The sequence below is a fragment of the Hemitrygon akajei genome, chromosome 15 (genome assembly GCF_048418815.1).
Source record: "Hemitrygon akajei chromosome 15, sHemAka1.3, whole genome shotgun sequence".
NCBI lineage: Eukaryota > Metazoa > Chordata > Chondrichthyes > Myliobatiformes > Dasyatidae > Hemitrygon > Hemitrygon akajei.
This window is the reverse complement of record NC_133138.1, coordinates 8,862,041-8,885,536: the sequence shown is the minus strand read 5'-3', so window position 1 is coordinate 8,885,536 and position 23,496 is coordinate 8,862,041.

Here is a 23,496-nt window from a genome sequence, read left to right as displayed (position 1 = left end):
ACTCCCATACTGCTCCAACAAAGCCTAATCCTAGTTTAAAGAACTGTCCATCTTCCTCCACTTCTGATGCATTATCACCTACCTATAATGTTAACAAACAAGAGAAAATCTGAAGATGCTGGAAATCCAAGCAACGCACCCAAAATGCTGGAGGAACTCAGCAGGCCAGGCAGCATCTATGGAAAAGAGTACAGTCAACGTTTTGGGCCGAAGGTGAGTTCTGATGTCGATTTAGTGGCTCAGCCTCATAAATGCAGAGGAATCCACCTGCTTATCCTCACTATGAAGGGATGAAGGTGTCCTGTTGAGAGGTCTCTGCCCAAAATGTTGACTGTTCCAGCATCTTTTCCATAGATGCTGCCTGGCCTGCTGAGTTCCACCAGCATTTTAAGAGTGCCGCTGTAATATTAACTGTCTTTTCTCTCTGCAGATGCTACCTGATGTTACCAGCCTTCTTTTATTTGATTCTTGCAACCTCATGCATCTCAACAGTTTCAGGCCCTCTCTTGAACTGCCCTCATTTATGATTCATAAATCCAGAGAAAACAGCAATGATCAACTATCATTCATTAGGTGATACAAAAGGCAATTTTGGTGCCTGGTCGCCTCCCTATCATGGGCATTCTTTTTTTACCCTTCCATTCCTTCTCATCCACATCTTTAAACACGGCTGTGTTCTCACCTCTTCAGCTCTGGTGATCATTGATCCAAATGTTAATGTTGTTTTCCTCTCCACCAATGCTGCCCGGCATTTCCTTCTTCTTTCAGATTTCCAGTATTTGTAGTTTATGCTTTCTAGTCTCATTTTTACATCACAGAACTTCTGCTTGCCAATTTCTATCCAACTATTCCTGATGAAGGGTTTCGGCCCGAAACGTCGTCACTACTTCCTCCCATAGATGCTGTCTGGCCTGCTGAGTTCTGCCAGCATTTTGTGTTTTTGTTTCCTTCACTATTCCTCTTTGGTTTCACTTTCATTGACCTCTCCTTGAATTCTCCACTGGCTTTGCCCTGCATCTTTCTGTATTTACCAAAGTACTCGACAAGGGAGTGCCATTGTCCGCAAACAAGCTCTAGCCTCTTCATTACACTGTAGCCTTAATTTCAGGAATAATGTTCTTTCTAATAGACAAATGTGCATTATCTCCAGGCATCTTCCTGTGCATATTGCTGCCTTTGATTTGAAGAGAAGTGACTTTAGTTTTCACTATGAAATGCAGAGGAATCCACCTGCATATCCTCAGTATGAAAAGTAAGTAATTAAACTTCAGAAGATCCACTGAGAAAGTCACAAGTGCAAATTTTGTAGTCAATTCTACACATAATGGTCTATTGTGGGTGGTGTAGCGGCAGATGCACCGGACTTCAGGGCGAATGGCCCCGGGTTTGAATCTGGCCAGCTTCTGCATGCTTTCCATCTGTGCTGGGTTGGGCACAGATGACTCGGCCTCATAAAACAGCCAAGTGCTAAAGAAACAACAAGGTTGTCTCCTGATGCACCAAATGACGCGGGGAGGAACAATTTTTTTTTACTACACATAAATTGCTGACCATTTCAGCCCAAGTGGGATTCTTCAGGTAGCACTCATTCACTCCATTCAACCTCAGACAGGGTTACCCAGATACTCCTCCTCCAGCTGGAGCTCTAAATGTGACTATTTTTCCTCAAATGACCAAAGGCTCTTCCCGCACACCAAAGGTCAGAGTGAATTTTATTACTGATGTCCTGCCTTTGTTGGGAGATGGATCCTAAAATGCTAGGTAAAATCCTTGGCCATCTGCTTCTATTTCCTTTTGTATCTCAGTATTCCCAGAAAGCTTTCTTATGGATTACATTAGGAAAAAACACTGGTTTCTTGACCTTTGATCAATGAACGCTTCTTATCTCTCTCTCTCGAAACACTTCAAAATTTTCACAAGTTCAACTCAGAACTTCGCTTGTTACAAACTACACAAGCTGAGCTTCTCCAGTCCACCCACACAAGCCCCCTTACCCCTAAAATCAATTTAGTAAATCCCTTCTGCACAAATTCTAAAGCATTTTCATCTTTCCTTTAATATGGCTGAATCAATATTCTACAAAGCATGATCTCTAAATGTAAAATATAGCCCTGATGGTGTTTGGGCATTACATGAATGGAAGTGTTTTTTTTTCTTTCAAACCATTTCTCACTTAACCTGCCAAATGAAATGATCACCATCTTTCTCCAAGTGTAAGGGTGTCTAAAGTCACAGATAGAAGGGGGAGATACTTAAAGGGACCACAAGGGGCAAATTCTTCACGTAGAGGGTGGTGGGTACGTGGAACAAACAACCAAAGGAAGTGGTAGAGACAGGTAGAATCACTATGTTTAAAATGCTTTTAGATACATGGATAGGAAAGGTTTAAAGAGATTTGGGCCTAATGCAGGGAAATGAGGCTAGTTTTGGTAGTCATCCTGGTGGATATGGCCTTGTTGGGCCTAAGGGCTTGTTTCTGTGTGGCATTCATGACTCTATGACATACCAAGCCTTTTCAATGCATATGGAATTGCTCCTCCACAATTCAATGTATCTAGAAGCATTGTGACATGATCAGAAAAATCCAGGATTTTTTTCTCTCTGTAGTATAATCACTAAAGAAGGATTTTTGTTCATTAATTTCTATAATTAATTGTCATTTCATTGTTGAATACTGTTTAAAGATTGCTGTTATTAGATTGCCATCTAGTGAACGATCGCAGAATGCACATGCTTACTTTCTGATCTCATTCCTGCAATGTTTTGAATTCATTTTTTTAATCTCCTTTTCATCAATACAGGTCACAAATGATCCAACAGTGAGGCAGTTTCTTTCTAGGTCTCTCCTCAGAAAACAAAAGATGCATAGAATCAGTTTAGTATTACCTTAAACAGCTGTGATGTTTCTGCTGCTGGACCGTCGAGTCATCAGCCGGGTCCATCCATCTCCAGACGTTTCATCTCGTAACCCGGAACATCCTCGGGATGATGGGACAGCAGAAGGTGATCAATCTTCTACCCCCGATGGTCAAACTTCCAGCTACCATCGACTCTTCGCAGCCAAAGCCAGCTGGACACTCTCTCTGCTGCTTGAGCCATGGTGTTAATGGCTCTCTTCCTGGTTCTCCCTTGTATCCCTAAAGCTGACATCATCTTCCAGCATGACAAGGCGGGAAATCCTCACCCCCACTTCGACAGGGAAGTTCCACGTCTGCCAGCCTTGCCGTCTGCAGTCCGCCACCAGTTCTTCGTACCTCACAAGCTTCCTCTCGTGGGCCTCTTGGCATCGGGTCTCCCATGGTATTGTTGGCTCTATCACAATATTCTACTATTGTTTGCACTCTCTGACAATAGTAGAACATCTGGTCGAAGTGTGGTCTCTACTATTGGTGGAAACACCAGCTTCTTTTCAAGATCGACCTTCATCTCCCAGTCCTTTGCCAAACTCAGGATACCATCTCTGCCCTTGTTTGTTGCTGCAGCATGTTCCCCAGTCCTGATGAAGTTGGTGAAATTTGGTTAGCTGTCTTTTCTGTGGTCCTTCTTCCTCTCTGTCTCCAAAGTGTGGGCGAGTGCTCTCAAAACCTGGTCGTGTCTCCATCTGTACCATCCCTGGGAAAGGGCAACCTGGCATGAAGAAAGAATATGCTCCAGGTTGGCTGGTTTCTGGCACAGACGGCACATTGGGTATTCTGTTATTCCCCAGCTCCGCAGGTTTGTTGGAGTTGGTAGTACTTCGTACACAGCCCTCAGTAAGAACTGGAGTTGGAAAGATGTATATTTCCATATGTCATCCCATGTCAACACTCTCTGTTCTGTTTCCCACTTTGTCCGGGTCCCTTGACTCCCCATCTCCACTGCTCACACATATCTAGCCTCCTCCTCTTTCTTCCTTATCTCCTGCTGGACCAAGTGCCGTCTGCCCTTGGGGTTGGCCTACCTCCACCTGGTTGTTGACTCACATCCCAGGCCCTGTCTGCCATTACACACTCTTCCGACAACGTCCCTGTGGCGAAGCCGGGACTCTGCTTCTTCTACTGCCCCTGCCGTCTTCCATTTGCTCCCTGTCTGTATCTGGACTCCTCCTGCTTCACTGACCTTGTCGTCTTTGGAGTCTTTGAGGGTCATGATGAGGCGTGCTTTCCCTGCCTTAAATTTCTCTTCAACTGAGGAGGGGGGGCAACCGGAGCCTGGCTGACTTGTTGAAGAGCCCTGTTGAAGAGAAGCACTGTGGTACTCCTAACCACCTTCTCAGATAGTGGTTAACCTTCCTCTCCATGCCCTCGATCATTGACAGGGTGATGTCATACAGCATCATTGGCCACATTAGTCAGGGTAAGAGCCCATGTTGGAAGATCCATGGTATACTTTCCTGGTAAACCTGATTTGTCGATCTTTACCAGCCTTTCTGTTGTTTGTTGCTCCAGGCGTCTGCTGTTGTTGACATCCTTCAGGCTGTCATCATACCATTTCCCTAGGCACCTGATGGGGTTTCCTATGATAGATGTGATTTCTTCACCCTGGATCTTCAAGGTGAACTTCTGGGTAAGTTGGCCTTCCTTTATCACCAAACACCTTGATTTGGCAGGTTTAAATTTCATTCGCACCCATGTGGCTGTCTCGTCCATTGCCTGGAGTACCCACCTGGCCTGGATACGTGTTGTGGTTGTAATTGTAAGCTGTTCCAGAAATCCTCTGCTTGGCAGCTGCCTGATATTGGTGCTTGTCTTTGGCCCTCTGGTCTCTCTTTTCCCAGCCTCTGTGAGTAGATTCAGGGTCTTGACGAAGAGGTCTACGGATATAGTGCAGCCAGTCACAACGCCCTTCTCTACCTGCTGCCATGACGCTACGTAGTCCTGCACGCGGAACCTCAAAATAGCTTGCCAGGATCTTGGTGACCTTGTCTGAGATAGGGTAGTGCTTCAGTGCTGTCTCAATGAGCTTGTGCGGCACTGTACCATAGGCATCAGCTAAATCCAACCACACAAACGTCAAGTTCCCTTTGGTTACCTTGGCCTCCTTTAACAGCTGGGATATAACACTTTTGTGTTCCACACATCCTGGGAATCCAGGAATTCCTCCCTTTTGCACTGCCATATCTATGTATTGGTTTCCTACCATGTATGATGTCATCCTTCTTGCTAGAACAGCGAAGAAGATTTTTCCTTCGACGTTGAGGAGGGAAATGGTTCTGAACTGCCTGATCTCAGTTGTGTTTTCCTCTTTTGGCAAAAAACATCCTTCAGCCACTTGCCAGCAAGGTGGTATCTGGCCCTTCCTCCAGATGACCCTCATCAGCCTCCACATCCTCTTGAGAAGCTTTGGGCACTTCTTGTAGGCTTTTTATGTGATCCCATTGGGCCCGGGTGCTGAACCTGCCCTCGCCTTCTAATGGACCTTCAACCAAAATAAAGATAAATTTGGATTGAGCAACATCTGCAGTTTGGGAAAAGAAATCAATGGTTCATATCATCAAGACCCTACATCAGACCACTTCTGTCTCCAATGGTAAATTTGGTGTGGCAATTATCTATCTTTATTGATGATGGTATAAACTGTATACGTATATGGATAGATAGATAGATAGATAGATAGATAGATAGATAGATAGATAGATAGATAGATAGATAGATAGATAGATAGATAGATAGATAGATAGACAAGGTAACTAATTTGTGAATTTGAAGTGAATTTTCAACCATTTAATTCAGTGTGGTAAGGTAATAATATTTGGACAAACCGAAAGGTATCCACTGAGAAGAAGAAGGAACAGGTTTAGTTGATAGATCAATAGCAGAATTACCAGATGGAAGTAGAATTAAAAGAATTGTTCCTAGAAAGGTAAAAAGAGTGTGAGTGTGCGTGTGCGTGTATATATACAGGTGTGCGCCCAACCATGCAATGGTAAATTGAGAAAGGGGTGACTACTGTCCAACCTAGATGTATCATTTAATTTGAACAAATTGGCAACTCTAGACCAGATGACCTGACATTTGTTGCTGCCTAAATTGCTGAAATCCATTATTAAAGATTTCATGATACATCATGGAAAGAAGACAGAATCTAGTTATCACGAGGAAATCTGCAGATGATGGAAATTCAAACAACACACACAAAATGCTGGTGGAACACAGCAGGCCGGGCAGCATCTATAAGGAGAAGCACTGTCGACGTTTCAGGCCAAGACCCTTCATCCTGATGACCTTTTAGTCCTGATGAAGGGTCTCGGCCCGAAACGTCGACAGTGAATCTCGTTATAGATGCTGCCTGGCCTGCTGTGTTCCACCAGCGTTTTGAGAATCTAGTTATTTTTGTGAAAGGGGTTCATGTTTGAGAAATATATCTTCTGAGAACATAACTAAAACAATTAGATGTAGAACTGCTGCATATAAAATATCAGACAGAATTTGATAAGACAGCACATTAAATAGTGCTATGTGAACCAAGGAGTTTCAGGGCTTGGTCGTTAAATTAGTAGAAATAGATAACTGGATGGAGTGCAGATAACAATTGAAATAAACAAGATTTTTTTAACTTGCAGATTATTAATAGTGGAATGACAGTTTATATCATGACTAATAAGAACAAAAACGAAATGTAACAAATCTAAGTTTGTTGGTGATACAAAAGTAGGTGGGCAAGTGAGGTGTGAAAAAAATGAATCTTCAAGCGGATACTGACCTGTAAAGCAAGTGGGCAAGATGATGGCAGTAATATATAAATATGCAAAAAAAATGCTTGGGGAGGAGTAATAAAAATATCAGAGTATTTGAATACAGCAAGAAATTTAAAAACATTGGTGCACAGTGATGCTGCTAACACAAGGTGCAGAATGTAAACTCTGAAGTTTAACAACCTATAAGGAAGGCCACACTTATATTAACCTTTACTGGGGGGGGGGGGGGGAGGGTGAGGGCTAGAGTCTTGTTAGGATTTGTAGGTATTTGGGTATAGTCATTTGGAGAAGAGTATGCAGTGTCTGCACCTATAGTTCGATTATTTTACTTCAGAATCAGTACAGTGTTAATTAAATAGAGTCCTGGTGTATTCTAAGAAAAACTAAGGAAGGCTGGCCTATGATCTCAGGAACTTGGAAGAGGTGATGGATAGTGCATCTGCCAAGAAGGACTGGAAAAGATTATAATGATCCTTATCCAGATTCATCCCAAACAGCCACTTAAGTGGATTCTCTGATTTATAGGCTGTTCCCAGTGACACATAATGAGACAAACGTCAGCTGTTGCTGGAAGATCATCAAGTTGATGAAAGGCACACTTTGGTTTGTTTGAAACATGTTGGTCTTCCATAAGTAAATGCTTCCAGCTGGCACATTCCTGGCTGAAGAAGTATATGCATGAGCACACACTGAAACTTAGTGCAGCTACCAGAAAAGATAAGTGAGGAAAGGTAGCAAACTAAGGTCCTGTTGCCACTGGATAGTGAGGGGCAGAATAGTAACAACCTCCAGATTACTTCTTGGGTACATTATTTAAGGTGAAACATAAATAGCATTGATTAATTGTACCAGAATGTATTAATTTGATAAGATGTGTATCCTCTGTATATATTTCATTAATTAATTAATTAATTAATTTTATTAACTTAATTAATTAATTAAGATCACTTTTGTGCCAAAAAAAATCAGAGGCGATGTCACTGAGACATATAAAATTCTGCAGATCTCTGGGAGTAGTTACTAGGGTGTTATTTTCCCGATCTACAAAGTCTGTTATAAGACAATAGACAATAGACAACAGGTGCAGAAGTAGACCATTCGGCCCTTCGAGCCTGCACCGCCATTCTGAGATCATGGCTGATCATCTACTATCAATACCCAGTTCCTGCCTTGTCCCCATATCCCTTGATTCCCCTATCCATAAGATACCTATCTAGCTCCTTCTTGAAAGCATCCAGAGAATTGGCCTCCACTGCCTTCTGAGGCAGTGTATTCCACACTCCCACAACTCTCTGGGAGAAGAAGTTTTTCCTTAACTCTGTCCTAAATTACCTACCCCTTATTCTTAAACCATGCCCTCTGGTACTGGACTCTCCCAGCATCTGGAACATATTTCCTGCCTCTATCTTGTCCAATCCCTTAATAATCTTATATGTTGCAATCAGATCCCCTCTCAATCTCCTTAATTCCAGCGTGTACAAGCCCAGTCTCTCTAACCTCTCTGCATAAGACAGTCCGGACATCCCAGGAATTAACCTTGTGAATCTACACTGCACTTCCTCTACAGCCAAGATGTCCTTCCTTAGCCCTAGAGACCAAAACTGTACACAATACTCCAGGTGTGGTCTCACCAGGGCATTGTACAAATGCAAAAGGATTTCCTTGCTCTTGTACTCAATTCCCTTTGTAATAAAGGCCAACATTCCATTAGCCTTCTTCACTGCCTGCTGCACTTGCTCATTCACCTTTAGTGACTGATGAACAAGGACTCCTAGATCTCTTTGTATTTCTTCCTTACCTAACTCTACACCGTTCAGATACTAATCTGCCTTCCTGTTCTTACTCCCAAAGTGGATAACCTCACACTTATTCACATTAAACGTCTTCTGCCAAGTATCTGCCCACTCACCCAGCCTATCCAAGTCACCCTGAATTCTCCTAACATCCGCATCACATGTCACACTGCCACCCAGCTTAGTATCATCAGCAAACTTGCTGATGTTATTTTCAATGCCTTCATCTAAATCGTTGATGTAAATCGTAAACAGCTATGGTTCCAATACCGAGCCCTGTAGCACCCCACTAGTCACCACCTGCCATTCTGAGAAACACCCATTCACCGCTACCTTTTGTTTTCTATCTGCCAACCAGTTTTCTATCCATGTCAATATCTTCCCCCCAATGCCATGAGCTCTGATTTTACCCACCAATCTCCTATGTGGGACCTTATCAAATGCCTTCTGAAAATCGAGGTACACTACATCCACTGGATCTCCCTTGTCTAACTTCCTGGTTACATCCTCGAAAAACTCCAATAGATTAGTCAAGTATGATTTGCCCTTGGTAAATCCATGCTGGCTCGGCCCAATCCTATCACTGCTATCTAGATATGCCACTATTTCATCTTTAATAATGGACTCTAGCATCTTCCCCACTACTGATGTTAGGCTGACAGGATGATAGTTCTCTGTTTTCTCCCTCCTTCCTTTCTTAAAAAGTGGGATAACATTAGCCATTCTCCAATCCTCAGGAACTGATACTGAATCTAAGGAACTTTGGAAAATGATTACCAATGCATCTGCAATTTCCAGAGCCACCTCCTTTAGTACCCTGGGATGCAGACCATCTGGACCTGGGGATTTGTTAGCCTTCAGTCCCATCAGCCTACTCATCACTGTTTCCTTCCTAATGTCAGTCTGTTTCATTTCCTCTGTTACTCTATGTCCTTGGCCCATCCATACATCTGGGAGATTGCTTGTGTCTTCCCTAGTGAAGACAGATCTAAAATACTTATTAAATTCTTCTGCCATTTCTCTGTTTCCCATAACAATTTCACCCAATTCATTCTTCAAGGGCCCAACATTGTTCTTAACTATCTTCTTTCTCTTCACATACTTAAAAAAGCTTTTGCTATCCTCCTTTATATTCCTGGCTAGCTTGCGTTTGTACCTCATTTTTTCTCCCCGTATTGTCTTTTTAGTTAAGTGCTGTTATTCCTTAAAAATTTCCCAATCATCTGTCTTCCCACTCACCTTAGCTCTGTCATACTTCTTTTTAATGCTATGCAATCTCTGATTTCCTTTGTCAACCACTGTGGCCCCTTCCCCCCTTTGAATCCTTCCTTCTCCGGGGGATGAACTGATTTTGCACCTTATGCATTATTCCCAAGAATACCTGCCATTGCTGTTCCACTGTCTTTTCTGCTAGGATATCCGTCCATTTAACTTTGGCCAGCTCCTCCCTCATGGCTCCATAGTCTCCTTTGTTCAACTGCAACACTGACACCTCCGATCTGCCCTTCTCCTTCTCAAATTGCAGATAAAAACATCATATTATGGTCACTACCTCCTAATGGCTCCTTTACTTCTAGATCGCTTATCAAATCCTGTTCATTACACAACACTAAATCCAGAATAGCCTTGTCCCTGGTCGGCTCTCATACAAGCTGTTCCAAGAATGCATCCTGTAGGCACTCTACAAACTCCCTATCCTGGGGTCCAGCACCAACTTGATTCTCCCAGTTCACCTGCATGTTGAAATCCCCCATAACTACTGCGACATTACCTTTGCCACATGCCAATGTTAACTCCCTATTCAACTTGCACCCAATATCCATGCTACTGTTTGGGGGCCTGTAGACAACACCCATTAGGGTCTTTTTGCCCTTACTGTTCCTCAGTTCTATCCACATAGACTCTACTTCTCCTGATCCTATGTCCCCCCCTTGCAAAGGACTGAATCTCATTCCTCACCAACAGGGCCACCCCACCCCCTCTGCCCACATTTCTGTCCCTACGATAGCACGTATACCCTTGTACATTCATTTCCCAGGTCTGATCTCCCTGCAGCCATGTCTCCGTTATCCCAACAACATCATAGTTACCCATTCGCACCTGAGCTTCAAGCTCATCTGCCTTATTTCTGACACTTCGTGCATTCAGATATAGAATTTTTAGCCCATTTCTCCTCTCTCTGTTTAAATAGCTGCCTATTGTGCTTAACCCAACTCCCCGAACTCCCATCGGGCTATACGCCCCTTGAATTTTGTTGTCCTTCCTAAATTTACTTATTCTTTCTGCACATTTAACTGCATGTTCCGTCAGACCATCCCTCTGTACATGTGTCCTCCTTATCACTTGTTCCACCTCACCTTTCTCTACAACACACTTAATATTCCGGAACTGTGTAGTCCCCACCTGTCCTTTATTCTTCATCTTGCTATCCTCTCTCAAATTCTGGATCCCTGCCCCCTGCAAATTTAGTTTAAACCCCCCCCGCCCCGCCCCCAAGCAGCACTAGCAAACTTTCCTGCAAGAATGTTAGTACTGCTCCAGTTCAGGTGTAAACCGTCCCGTCGGAACAGATCCCACCTTCCCTGGAACAGCCCAATTATCTAAAAACCTGAAGCCCTCCCTCCTGCACCATCCTCTCAGCCACGTATTAATCTGTATAATCCTTCTGTTCCTTGCCTCACTCGCACGTGGCACAGGTAACAATCCTGAGACTGTTACCCTGGAGGTCCTGCCCTTCAGCTTCGCACCTAACTCCCTGAACTCACTACGCAGGACCCCCTCACTCATCCTACCCACTATCCTATATAAGCATGTATAGTGTCCGATAAAGGGATGGCAGTTTAGGACTCAGATGAAAAAATAGGTTTAAAATTGAAAATGCTGGGAATGATCTTCTGCAGACACATTGTTTTTGACACCAAAGGTATTTAAGGATATGGACATCCACAGAAAACTGAACTCGAGTCATAGATAAATAAGATCATAGAGGCTGGATGGCCTATTCCAGGTTTAATTTGATTTGCTGTTATTAATAGGTTGTGTTACTGATCTATCATTAAGTAAATCCTGCATTGGAAAGCTTCCATTATTACACTATTACACATGTCAAAGCAAGAGTCAACTCAAATCGAAATATCGCATACACTAGTGTGAAAACAGGTGCTCTCCATTAAGGGAATAACCCCGTAGGAGAACATCATACCCAACTCAAGTGATCGCACTATTGCTACGACTCTGTGTGGAAAAGAATATCTCTGTACAAAACTCCTGATATTTTAAGTTTCTGCAGTCAATAAAGATGTGATCACTTTTGGGAAAACAACTGATTTTAACCCACTGGTGGAGAACAAAAAGCAGTAAATCATAAACACAAGAAAGTTTGCAGCTGCTGGAAATCCAAATCAATGGACACAAAATGCAGGAGGAACTTGGCAAGTCAGGCAGCATCTATGGAAATGAATAAAAGGTTGACGCTTTGGATCGAGACCCTTCTTCAGGACTCAAAAGGAAAGGGGTAGACACCAGAATAAAAAGGAGGGGGAGGAGGGGAAAGAGGATAGTTAGAAGGTGATAGGTGAATCCAGGTAGGAAGAATAGGTAAAGGGTTGGATAGGAAGGAATCTGATGCAATAGGAGAGTGGACAATAGGAGAAAGGAAAGGAGGAGGGGATCCAGGGGGTGAGATGATAGGCAAGTGAGAAAAGGTACGAGACCAAAATGAGGAATAGAAGAGGGGGGTGGGAAGGGGAAAATTTTACCAAAAGGAGAAATTGATATTCATCCCATCAGGTTGGAGGCTACCCAGACAGAACATAAGGTGTTGCTCTTCCACCCTGAGGGTGAGCCATAGACTGACATGTCGGAATGGGAATGGGCATCGGAATTAAAATGTTTGGCCACTGGGAAGTTGTGCTTTTGATAGTTGGAACAGAGGTGCTTAACAAAGCATTCCCTCAATTTAGCCATATTGAAACCATTGGACACAATAGATGACCCCAGCAGATTCATTGAAGTGTCACCTCACCTAGCAGGTCTGTTTGGGGTGCAGTATGGAATTGAGGGAGGAGGTGTGGGGGCAGCTGCAGCACTTTGGTCACTTACAGGGTTCAGGGCAAGAGGGAGATGAGTGGGGAGGTACGAATGGATAAGGAAATCATGAAAAGAGTAATCCATGTGGAAAGTGGAGAGAGTTGGGGAAGGTAAAGATATGTTTAGTGATGGTAAAAGTTGTGGGGGATGATGTGTTGGATGTGGAGTTTCATGGGGTGATAGGTAAGGACAGGAAAAAAATTGATCATATTGACCTTTTTCATACAATTGACCAAAAGGTCTCAAAGTAATTCAAATCCCAGCATAACAGATGAGAAATCACTTGATCCCAACACCCCTCCCCACTGATCTCCCTCCTTGCTCTTATCCTTGCGAGCAGAACAAGTGCTACGCCTGCCCCTACTCCTCCTCCTTCACTACCATACAGGGCCCCAAACAGTCCTTCCAGGTGAGGTGGCACTTCATCTACGAGTCTGTTGGGGTCACCTACTGTATCCGGCGCTCCTGGTGTGGCCTCCTGTTTATGGGTGACACCCGTAGTTGTTTGGGAGACTGCTTTAGTGAACAGCTACGCTCCGTCCTACAGAAAAAGTGGAATCTCCCAGTGGCCACCCATTTCAATTCTACTTCCCATTTCCATTCCAACATGTCAGTTCATGGCCTCCTCTATTGCTGCAGTGAAGCCACCCTCAGGCTGGAAGAGCAACACCTTATATTCTGTCTGGGTAGCTCCACCCTGATAGCATGAACACTGATTTCTCAAACTTCCAGTAATGCACCCCCCCCCCACCCCACCTTCACCATTTTCCATTCTCATTTCCCTCTCTCATATTATCTCCTTAGCTGCCCAACACCTCCCTCTGGTGCTCCTCCCCTTCCCTTTTTTCTATGGCCTTCTGTCTTCTCCTATCAGTATCCCCTTCTTCAGCCCTTTATCACTTCAACAATCGACTTCCCAGGTCTTTACTTCACCCCTCCCCTTCTCCCGGTTTCACCCATCACTTACTACCGTGACCTCTTCCTTCCCCCCCCCCAACTTCTAACTCTGACCTCTCATCTTTTTTCTCCAGACCTGATGAAGAGTCTCAGCCTGAAATATTGAGTGTTAACCCTTTTCCATAGATGAGTTCCTCCAGCATTTATGTGTGTTGTTTGGATTTCCAGCATCTGCAGATTTTCTCTTGTTTGAGATATGAACTTGTATTCAGGTAATTGAATAAAATAGCTGGAATTTTTTTTCAACTTAATAAAGGCAAATAAGACTATCATATTGTCATAAAAACTGATCAGTTCTCTAATGTTCTTCAACCAGCATGAGCTGAAGGTGTAAAACCAGACCTGGAAGAATGGCATCGACTGTTCAAAATGTTGAAATTATCTAATAAGCCATTCAGGTATCAGAGTTACAATGAAAAGGTACAAAAATAACATTTAATCACCCACCTGCCATCAAACAGGGTGTAAGATTCAGACCTGGCACAGATGCAACAAGCACAAATCCCCCTGCATAATTCTTCTAACACCCAAGGATAGAGTTCAATGCTTTCCTTGAACTGTCAGCGTGATAACAGACTACCTTTAAAGGAGATCACAGATCACAACTGAGTGACAGTTAAGCAGTTAAGCACTACGATAATTCAGTGTAGTGGCTGCAAATAATTTGCTACTGACAAAAGAAGGAAGTGGTTGAAGATCCAAGCAGGAACTAAGGGTTTGGGAGTGAACCAATAAATACATTATGCGAAGAAGTGACAAGACCATAAGACACAGGAGCAGAATTAGCCCATTTAGCCCTTTGAGTCTGCTCTTCCATTCCATCATGGCTGATCCCGGATCCCACTCAACCCCATACACCAACCTTCCCTGTATAACCCACTCAGGTGACTATCAATTTTTGCTTTAAATATACCTTCAGTCTCAGACTCCACAGCTGTCTGCAGCAGAGTATTCCACAAATTCACTACTCTCTGGCTAAAAAAAATCCTCTTTACCTCTGTTCTAAAGGGTTGACCCTCAATTTTGAGTTTGTTCCCTCTATATATTAGTTCTGGACACCTGCACCATAGGAAACAACCACTCCACATCCACTTTATCTAGTCCTTTCAACATTCGGTAGGTTTCAATGAGATCCCCTGCATTCTTCTAAGTTCTAGTGAGTACAGACCCAAAGCTGCCAAACGCTCCTCATATGTTAACCCCTTCATTCCTGGAACCATCCTTGTAAACCTCCTTGAGACTCTCTCCAATGACAATACATCATTTCTGAGAATGGGGCCCAAAACTGTTGATAATACTCCAAGTGCAGCCTGACTATTGTCTTATAATGCCTCAGAATTATCTCCTTGTTTTTATATTCTGTTCCCTTGAAATAAATGCCAACATTAGCATTTGCCTTCTTTACCACAGAAGCAAACTGTAAATTAACCTTCTGGGAAATTTGTACGAGGACTACTAAATCACTTTGCACCTCTGATGTTTGAATTTTCTCCCCATTTAGATAATAGTCTGCACTTTTGTTCCTTTTACCAAAATGCATTATCATATGTTTCCCAACACTGTATTCCATCTGCCAGTTTTTTGCCCATTCTCAGAATCAGAATCAGACTTGTTATCACCAGCATGTGTCAAGAAATTTGTTAACTTAGCAGCAGCAGTTCAATGCAATACATAATATAGAAGGGAAAAAAACCAAAATAAAATAGATAGATAGATAGATAGATAGATAGATAAATAAATAACAGTATACATATATTGAATAGATTAAAAATTGTGCAAAAACTGAAATTATATTAAAAAAAAGTGAGGTACAGTAGTGTCCAAGGGTTCAATGTCCATTTAGGAATCAGGTGGCAGAGGGGAAGAAGCTGTTCCTGAATCCATGAGTGTGTGCCTTCAGGCTTCTGTACCCCCTACTTGATGGTAACAGTGAGAAAATGGCATGCCCTGGGTGCTGGAGGTCCTTAATAATGGACGCTGCATTTCTGAGACACCGCTCCTTGAAGATGTGTTGGGTACTTTGTAGGCTTGTACCCAAGATGGAGCTGACTAAATTGACAACCCTCTGCAGCTTCTTTCGGTCCTACGCAGTAGCTTCCCACCTCTTCCCATACCAGACAGTGATGCAACCTGTCAGAATGCTCTCCACAGTACATCGATAGAAGTTTTTGAGTGTGTTTGTTGACATACCAAATCTCTTTAAACTCTTAATGAAGTATAGTCCCTGCCTTGCCTTCTTTATAACTGCATTGATATGTTGGGACTAGGTTAGATCCTCAGAGATCTTGACACCCATGAACTTGAAACTGCTCACTCTCTCCATTTCTGATCCCTTTGTGAGGATTGATATGTGTTCCTTTGTCTTACCCTTCCTGAAGTCCACAATCAGCTCTTTCGTCTTACCGACATTGAGTGCCAGGTTGTTGCTGCGACACCATTCCACTAGTTGGCATATCTCACTCATGTACATCTTTCGTCACCACCTGAGATTCTACCAACAATGGTTGTATCGTCCGCAAATTTATAGATGGTATTTGAGCTATGCCTGGCCACATAGTCATGTGTATATAGAGAGAAGAGCAGTGGGCTAAGCACACACCCTTGAGGTGCACTAGTGTTGGTCGTCAGCGAAATGGAGATGTTATCATCAATCTGCACAGATTGTAGTCTTCTGGTTAGGAAGCTGAGGATGAAATTTCAGAGGGAGGTACAGAGGCCCAGGTTCTGCAATGTCACAATCAGGATTTTGGAAATGATGGTATTAAATGCTGAGCTATAGTCTATGTACAGCGTCCTGACATAGGTGCTTGTGTTGTCCAGGTGGTCTAAAGTCGTGTGGAGAGCCATTGAGATTGCATCTGCCATTGACCTGCTGTGGCGATAAGCAAATTGCAATGGGTCCTGGTCCTTGCTGAGGCAGGAGTTCAGTCTGGTCATGAACAACCTTTCAAAGCATTTCATTTCATCACTGTAGATGTGAGTGCTACCGGGAAATAGTCATTAAGGTAGCTCACATTATTCTTCTTAGGCACTGGTATAATTGTTGCCTTTTTGAAGTAAGTGGGAACATCTGCCCGTAGCAGTGAGAGGTTGAAAACATCCTTGAATACTCCTGCTAGTTGGTTGGCACAGGTTTTCAGAGCCTTACCAGGTACTCCATCGGGACCTTCCGCCTTGCTCACTCTCTTTAAAGACAGCCTAACATCAGCCTTGAGACAGAGATCACAGAGTCATCAGGTGCAGTGGGGATCTTCACAGCTGTATGTATGTTCTCCATTTCAAAGTGGGCATAGAACGCGTTGAGTTCATCTGGTAGTGAAGCATCGCTGCCATTCATGCTATTGGGTTTCGCTTTGTAGGAAGTAATGTCTTGCAGACCCTGCCAGAGTTGTTGAACATCTGATAACGCCTCCAAACTCATCTGTAGTTGTCCCTTCGCCCTTGAAATAGTCCTCCGTAAACCATACCTGGTTTTCTGGTACATGCCTGGGTTGCCAGACTTGAATGCCACAGATCTAGCCTTCAGCAGACGACGTACCTCCTGGTTCATCCACAGCTTTTGGTTTGGGAATGTACAGCAAGTCTTTGTAGGCACACACTCATCCACACAGGTTTTAATGAAGTCGCTAACAACTGCAGCATACTCATCCAGGTTCGAAGATGAATCGCTGAATACATTCCAGTCCACTGATTCAAAGCAGTCCTGTAGGCGCTCTTGTACTTCCTTTGTCTATATCTTCTTGGTCCTCACTGCTGGTGCTGCAGTCTTCAGTCTGTGCCTATACTCTGGGAGTAGAAGTACAAGCCAGCTGATCAGACTTCCTGCTTTAAATTATTGGCTAGTTTGCCCTCATATTTCACCTTTTCCTTTCTTATGGCTTTCTTAGCTGCCTTTTGTTGGATTTTTAAAACTTCCCAATCATCCAAATTCCCACTCATTTTTGCTACATTATATGCCCTTCTTTTGGCTTTTATGCAGTCCTTAACTTCCCTTGTCAGCCACAGTTGCCTACCCCTACCATTTGAGAAATTCTTCTTCTGTGGGATATATCTACCTTGTGCCTTGTGAACTATTCCCAGAAACTTCAGCCACCTCTGCTCTGCTGTCATCCCCACAAGTATCCTGCTCCAATCTACCTGGTCAATCCTCTCATGCCTCTGTAATTCCCTTTATTCCATTGTGATACTGATACATGTGACATGCTTTTCCCTCTCAAATTGCAGTATGAATTCAGTCATTTTATGATCAGTACCTCCTAAGGGTTCTTTTAAGCTCCCTAATAAAATCTGGATTATTACATAACACCCAATCTAAGATGTATTTTCCCCAAGTAGACTCAAGCACAAGCTGCTCTAAAAAGCCATCTCGTAGGCATTCAACAAATTCACTCTCCTGTGATACAACACCAACCTGATTTTCCCAATCCCCTTGCATATTGAAGTCCTCCATTACAACTGTGACATTATCCTTATTACATGCCCTTTCCAGCTCCCTTTGCAATCTCAACCCCATATCTTGACTACTATATGGAGCCATAAATATGATTCCTTAGATTTTTTTTTACCCTTGTAGTTTCTTAACTCCACCCACAAAGATACAACAGTCTCTGACTCTATGTCACCTCTTTCTAAAGATGTAATTCCATCTCCTACCACTCTTACCAACACAGCCACACCACTGCCTATGCCTTCCTGCCTGTCCTTTCAATAGAGTATATCCTTTGATATTAAGCTCCCAACTATGAATTTCTTTCAGCCGTGACTTAGTGATACCCGTATCATCATTCTCACCAATCTCTAATTGCACCACGAGTTCATCCACCTTATTCCGAATACTACATGCATTTAAATGTAGCACCTTCAGTCCTGCATTCTTCGCCCTTTTGAATTTTTCCTCTGTGGTACAATTTAACTCTTTGTATTGTCTGTATTTCTACCCAATCATTGGTTTGTCCTTCCTTACATTCATATTACACCCATCATCTACAGTACTTGTAAAGCTGGCTCATCCTCAAGCTGTATCATACTGGTAGCCATCCCTTGCCGTATTAGTTTAAGTCACTCCCAACAGCTTGCATGATTATTGGTACCCCTCAGATGAAATAGAAAAATAAAAATCACAATAAATGGAACTCAGTATTTTCTAATGTAGCAATTGGTCAAAATCTAACACAAGGAATATTTTAAAATATCATAAATGGGATGAAAAAAAGAGGAAAAATGCTATTCTAAGAGCAGACAAAAACAGCAATTTTTAAAGTATTTTGAGGGCATTAGATGCTTGATTGTTTTTAAATAGGTGCCAAAAAAAGAAAACCCACATGATGAAGGATCTCGGCCCGAAAAGTCGATTGTTTACTCTTTTCCATGAATGCTTTGTAGTCAAAAACGACACAAAACATGGTTTTCAAAAATATGTTGTAAACAAAAATAGTTGAACCAATTTTCACTTAGAAGAAATTACTGGAAAAATTGGCTTCCAATTCTACATCCATTCTCTTTTACCTTTCCTTTTTCCAAACATTATTTTCATTCATATACCTAAAAGATTGTATTGCGTACACCTTACATCAGACTCTTCTTCATACTATGGGTTTGCAAGGTGAACCATCACCTGCATAGAATGTCTCCCTTAAGCTTTAAGGGAAATAAAGTTTAAAATCTCAACTATTTATGAAGCCATGGAGCTGTGCAAGAAAAATGAAGTAGTGCAGAAGTAGCCTAGAAAGAGAGACAGAAGCTTTCTGAACAATAGAACTCAGCCTGTCATTTCAGGATTTTTAGTAAAATATTTCAAAGGTTCATGGCTTGAAGGTGCAGGAAAGTAAGAAGCTGCAGAGAGCAATGGACTCAATCCAATACATCATGGACACGAACTTCCCCAAAAAAAAAGATCTGCTCCATCCAGGCCAAACACCTTATCACAGCTACCATCAGGTAGGAGGTACAGAAGCCGGAAGTTCCACTGCACCAAGTTCAAGAACAGCTCCTTCACTTGGACTATTCAGTTCTTGAAATTACTGGCACAATCATAATCATTAGTTTTGTGATATTATGACTAGTTTAATCTTTACCTCTACTGCCATTTCACTGCAGGCACTTAGGGCAGCAATGAAAGTTCTCCATCTCTGGCAGTGTTCAGTGCTTCCTTCATCCTGTCAGTAGCTTAGACCACTTTAATCAAAAGACTAAGCTTGTTTTATTCTAATTGTGTTCCTTCCCGTAAAAATTGTGCATATATTTATGTTTGATTTTTCTCATGAATACTGCTTATATGCTATGTCTGTAATGCTGCTTAAAGTAGGCTTCTCATTGCATCTCTATGGATGGCAATAAACTCAACATTGATTAATTATGTCTGCTGGTTAATAAACTCAACAGTGACATGCAGTTTTTCCATTCAATAGAAAGCGCTGGAAATGCACAGTATGTCCAGTAGCATCCAGAAAAAGAGAGAAAAACTGTGAACATTTCAGATCAATGACAATTGGAAAGTGAGAAGAGTTTTGCATTGCCCAACAAAGCGGGGGTGGCATGAACAACAGGAAAGCCTGTAATAAGGTGGAGACAAATGTCCCAGTGGTATGATTCTTTCAGGGCTACCTACTGAATAGATGAATGAGGGTAGTTAGAGAAAGCATACAGGCTGGAATCAGAAGCAGAACATAGCAGATGCTGGAAATTTGAAACAAAAAGTCGATGAAGGCCAGGCAGTGGATTTTGTCTACAGACTTTAGCAAGGCATTTGACAAGGACCTTTATGGGAAGTTGGTCAAGAAGGTTTAGTTGCTAGACATTAAAGATGAGATAGTAAACTGGATTAGACATTGGCCTTGTGGGAGAAGCTAGAGAGTAGTAGTAGATTATTGTCTTTCTGTCTGGAGGCCTGTAACTCATGGAGTGCCGCTGGGATCGGAGCTGAGTCCAATGTGTTTGTCATCTCCATCAATGGTCTGGGTGATAATGTGATTAACTTGAACAGCAAATTTGCTGATGACACCAAGATTAGGATGTAGTAGATAGCGAAGAAGACCATCATAGTTTGCAGTGGGATCTGGACCAGCAGGAAAAATAGGCTGAAAAATGGCAGATGGAATTTAATGCAGGCAAGTGCAAGGTATTGCACTTCAGTAGGGCAAACCAGGATATGTCTTGCACAGTAAATAGTAGGGCACTGAGGAGCACTGTAGAACAAAGGGATCTGGGGATACAGGCCCATAGCTCATTGAAAGTGGCATCACAGGTAAATAGGGCATAAAGAAAACTTTTGGCACATTGGCCTTCATAAATCAAAGTACTGGGTACAGGAGATGGGATGTTATGTTGAAGTTGCATAAGACATTAGTGAGGCCTAACTTGGAGTATTGTGTATAGTTTTGGTCATCTGTCTACAGAAAAGATGTAAATAAGGTTGAAAGTACAGAGAAAATTTACAAGGATGTCACTGGGACTGGAGGACCTGAGTTATAAGGAAAGATGAAATAGGTTAGGACTTTATTCCTTGGAACGTAGAAGATTGAGGAGAGATTTGTTAGAGGTATACAAAAATTATGAGGGGTATTGATAGGGTAACTGCAAGCAGGTTGAGGTTGAGTGGGACTACAACTATTGGTCATGGGTTCAAGGTGAAGGCTGAAAAGCTTAAGTGGAACATGAGGGGAAACTTCTGCACTCAAAAGGTCATAAGAGTGTGCAACAAGCTACCAATGCAAGTGATGCATGCCAGCTTGATTTCAACACTTAAGAGAAGTTTGGATAGGTATATGGATGGTAACGGTAAGGAGGGCTATTGTCTGCAAACCTGGCCACAAAACCAAGAATTCCTTCATCCAAATCATTAACATATAACATAAAAAGAAGCAGTGTCAACACAGATCCCTACAGAATACCACTAGTCACCGGCACCCAACCAGAAAAGGCTCCCTTTATGCACACTCTGCATCCTAACAATCAGCCAGTGATCTATCTATGCTAATATCTTTCCTGTGATATGATAAGCTCCTAATTTGTTAAGCAACCTCATGTGTGGAACCTCGTCAAAAGCCTTCTTAAAATCCAAATACACAACATCCATTGATTCTCCTTTCTCTATGCTGCTCACTGTTCCATGCTTCTCAAAGAATTCCAAAAGGAAACCATGCTGACTATGGTCTATTTTATCATGTGGCTCGAAGTACCCAAAAACCACATCCTTAAATATCAACTCCAACATTTTCCCAACCACTGAGGTCAGACTAATTGGCCTGTAATTTCCTTTCTTCTGCCTCCCTCCCTTCTCAAAGAGTGGAGTGACATTTACAAATTATCAGTCCTCCAGAACCATGCCTGAACCAATTTATTCCCCAAAGATCATTACTAATGCCTCCACAATCTCTTCAGCCACCTCTTTCAGAAATCTGGTCCAGGTGACGTACTGCCCTCAGATCTTTCCGTTTCCCAAGAACCTTCTCCCTAGCAGTGGCAACTTCACACACTTCAGCCACCTGACACTCTCAACTTCTGGCATACTGCTCATCTTCCACAGCGAAGACTGATGCAAACGCTTACTCAATTCATTTGCCATTTACAAACATTTGTACTTGTCCATTACTACCTCTCTAGAATCATTTTCCAGTGGTCTTACATTTACTTTCGCCTCTCTTTAACACTATGTATCTAAAGGTATCCTCTTTAATATTATTGGTTAGTTTACTTTTGTATTCCATCTTTTCCATCTTAGTTGCTTTTTTAGTTGCCTTCTGTAGGTTTAGCTTCCCAATCCTCTAACTTCCACTAATTGGTGCTCTGCTCTTTGGTTTCGACTTCTCGTCAGCCACGGTTATATCATCCTACCTTTAGAGTATTTTTTCTTTGCTATGTATATATCCTGTGCCTTACAAATTGCTCCCTGAAATTGCAACCAAGGCTGCTCTGCCTTCATCCCTGCTAATGTTCCTTTCCAATCAATTTTGACCACCTCCTCTCTCATGCCTCTATAATTCCCTTTACTTCACTGTAATACTGATACATCTGACTTTAGCTTCTCCTTCTCAAATTGCAGGGTAAATTCTATCATATTAAGATCACTGGCTCCCAAGGATTGCCTTAGCTTAAGCTGTCCAATCAATTCTGGTTCATTGCACAACACATTGCACAAATGATTTCATTTTTTACCAACAGAGCCACGCTACCCCTTCTGCCTACCTGCCTGTCCTTTCTACCTAGCTCTTCAAATTCTCTCTTCAGGGCCTCCTCACCTTTCCTACCCGTGTCATTGGTGCCAATATGTATGAAGACTTCTGGCAGCTCACCCTTCTTCTTTAGAATGCCGTGGACCACTTTGGATGCCATTTTGGGGGGGGAGGGGAATCCAAGACATCCTTGACCCTGGCACCTGGAGGCAACGTACAATCTAGGTGTCTTTATCACACCCACAGAATCTCATCTCTGTTCCACTGACTATAGAATCTCTTCATCACCTTTGTTCTCTTCTGAGCCACAGCGTCAAGAGACCCAGTCAGAGCAGCTCCTCCAGTTGGTCATCTCCTCCCCCTCCCTCCCCCAAATGGCATCCAAAGTGGTATACCTATTATTGAGGGTAATGAACACAGGAATTCTCTGCACTGGCTGCCTGTTTCCCTTTCTTCTCCAGTCACCCAGTAGCCTGCCTCCTGCATCCAAGGGGTGGTTACCTTCCTCGGCCTCTCATATGAGCCGAAGGTCATCAAGCTGCAGGTGTGGTTAACCAAGAGGCTGGAGGTCTCCCAGGATTCTCACAACTCACACACAGAACATAACACTGCCATTGGATCTATTCTCGCTGTACTAACTGTGCCCTTTACAGTTGAGGAATGAAGAAAAAAGACGAAGGAGAAATTGGTATATTTAAAGCTGAGATTGATAGGTTCTTGATTGGTAAGGGAGTCAAAGGTTACAGGCTCTTATGGTCTAACCAAAGTTTTGTACAAGTTCATTCAAACCCATGTACTGTACTACAACTCA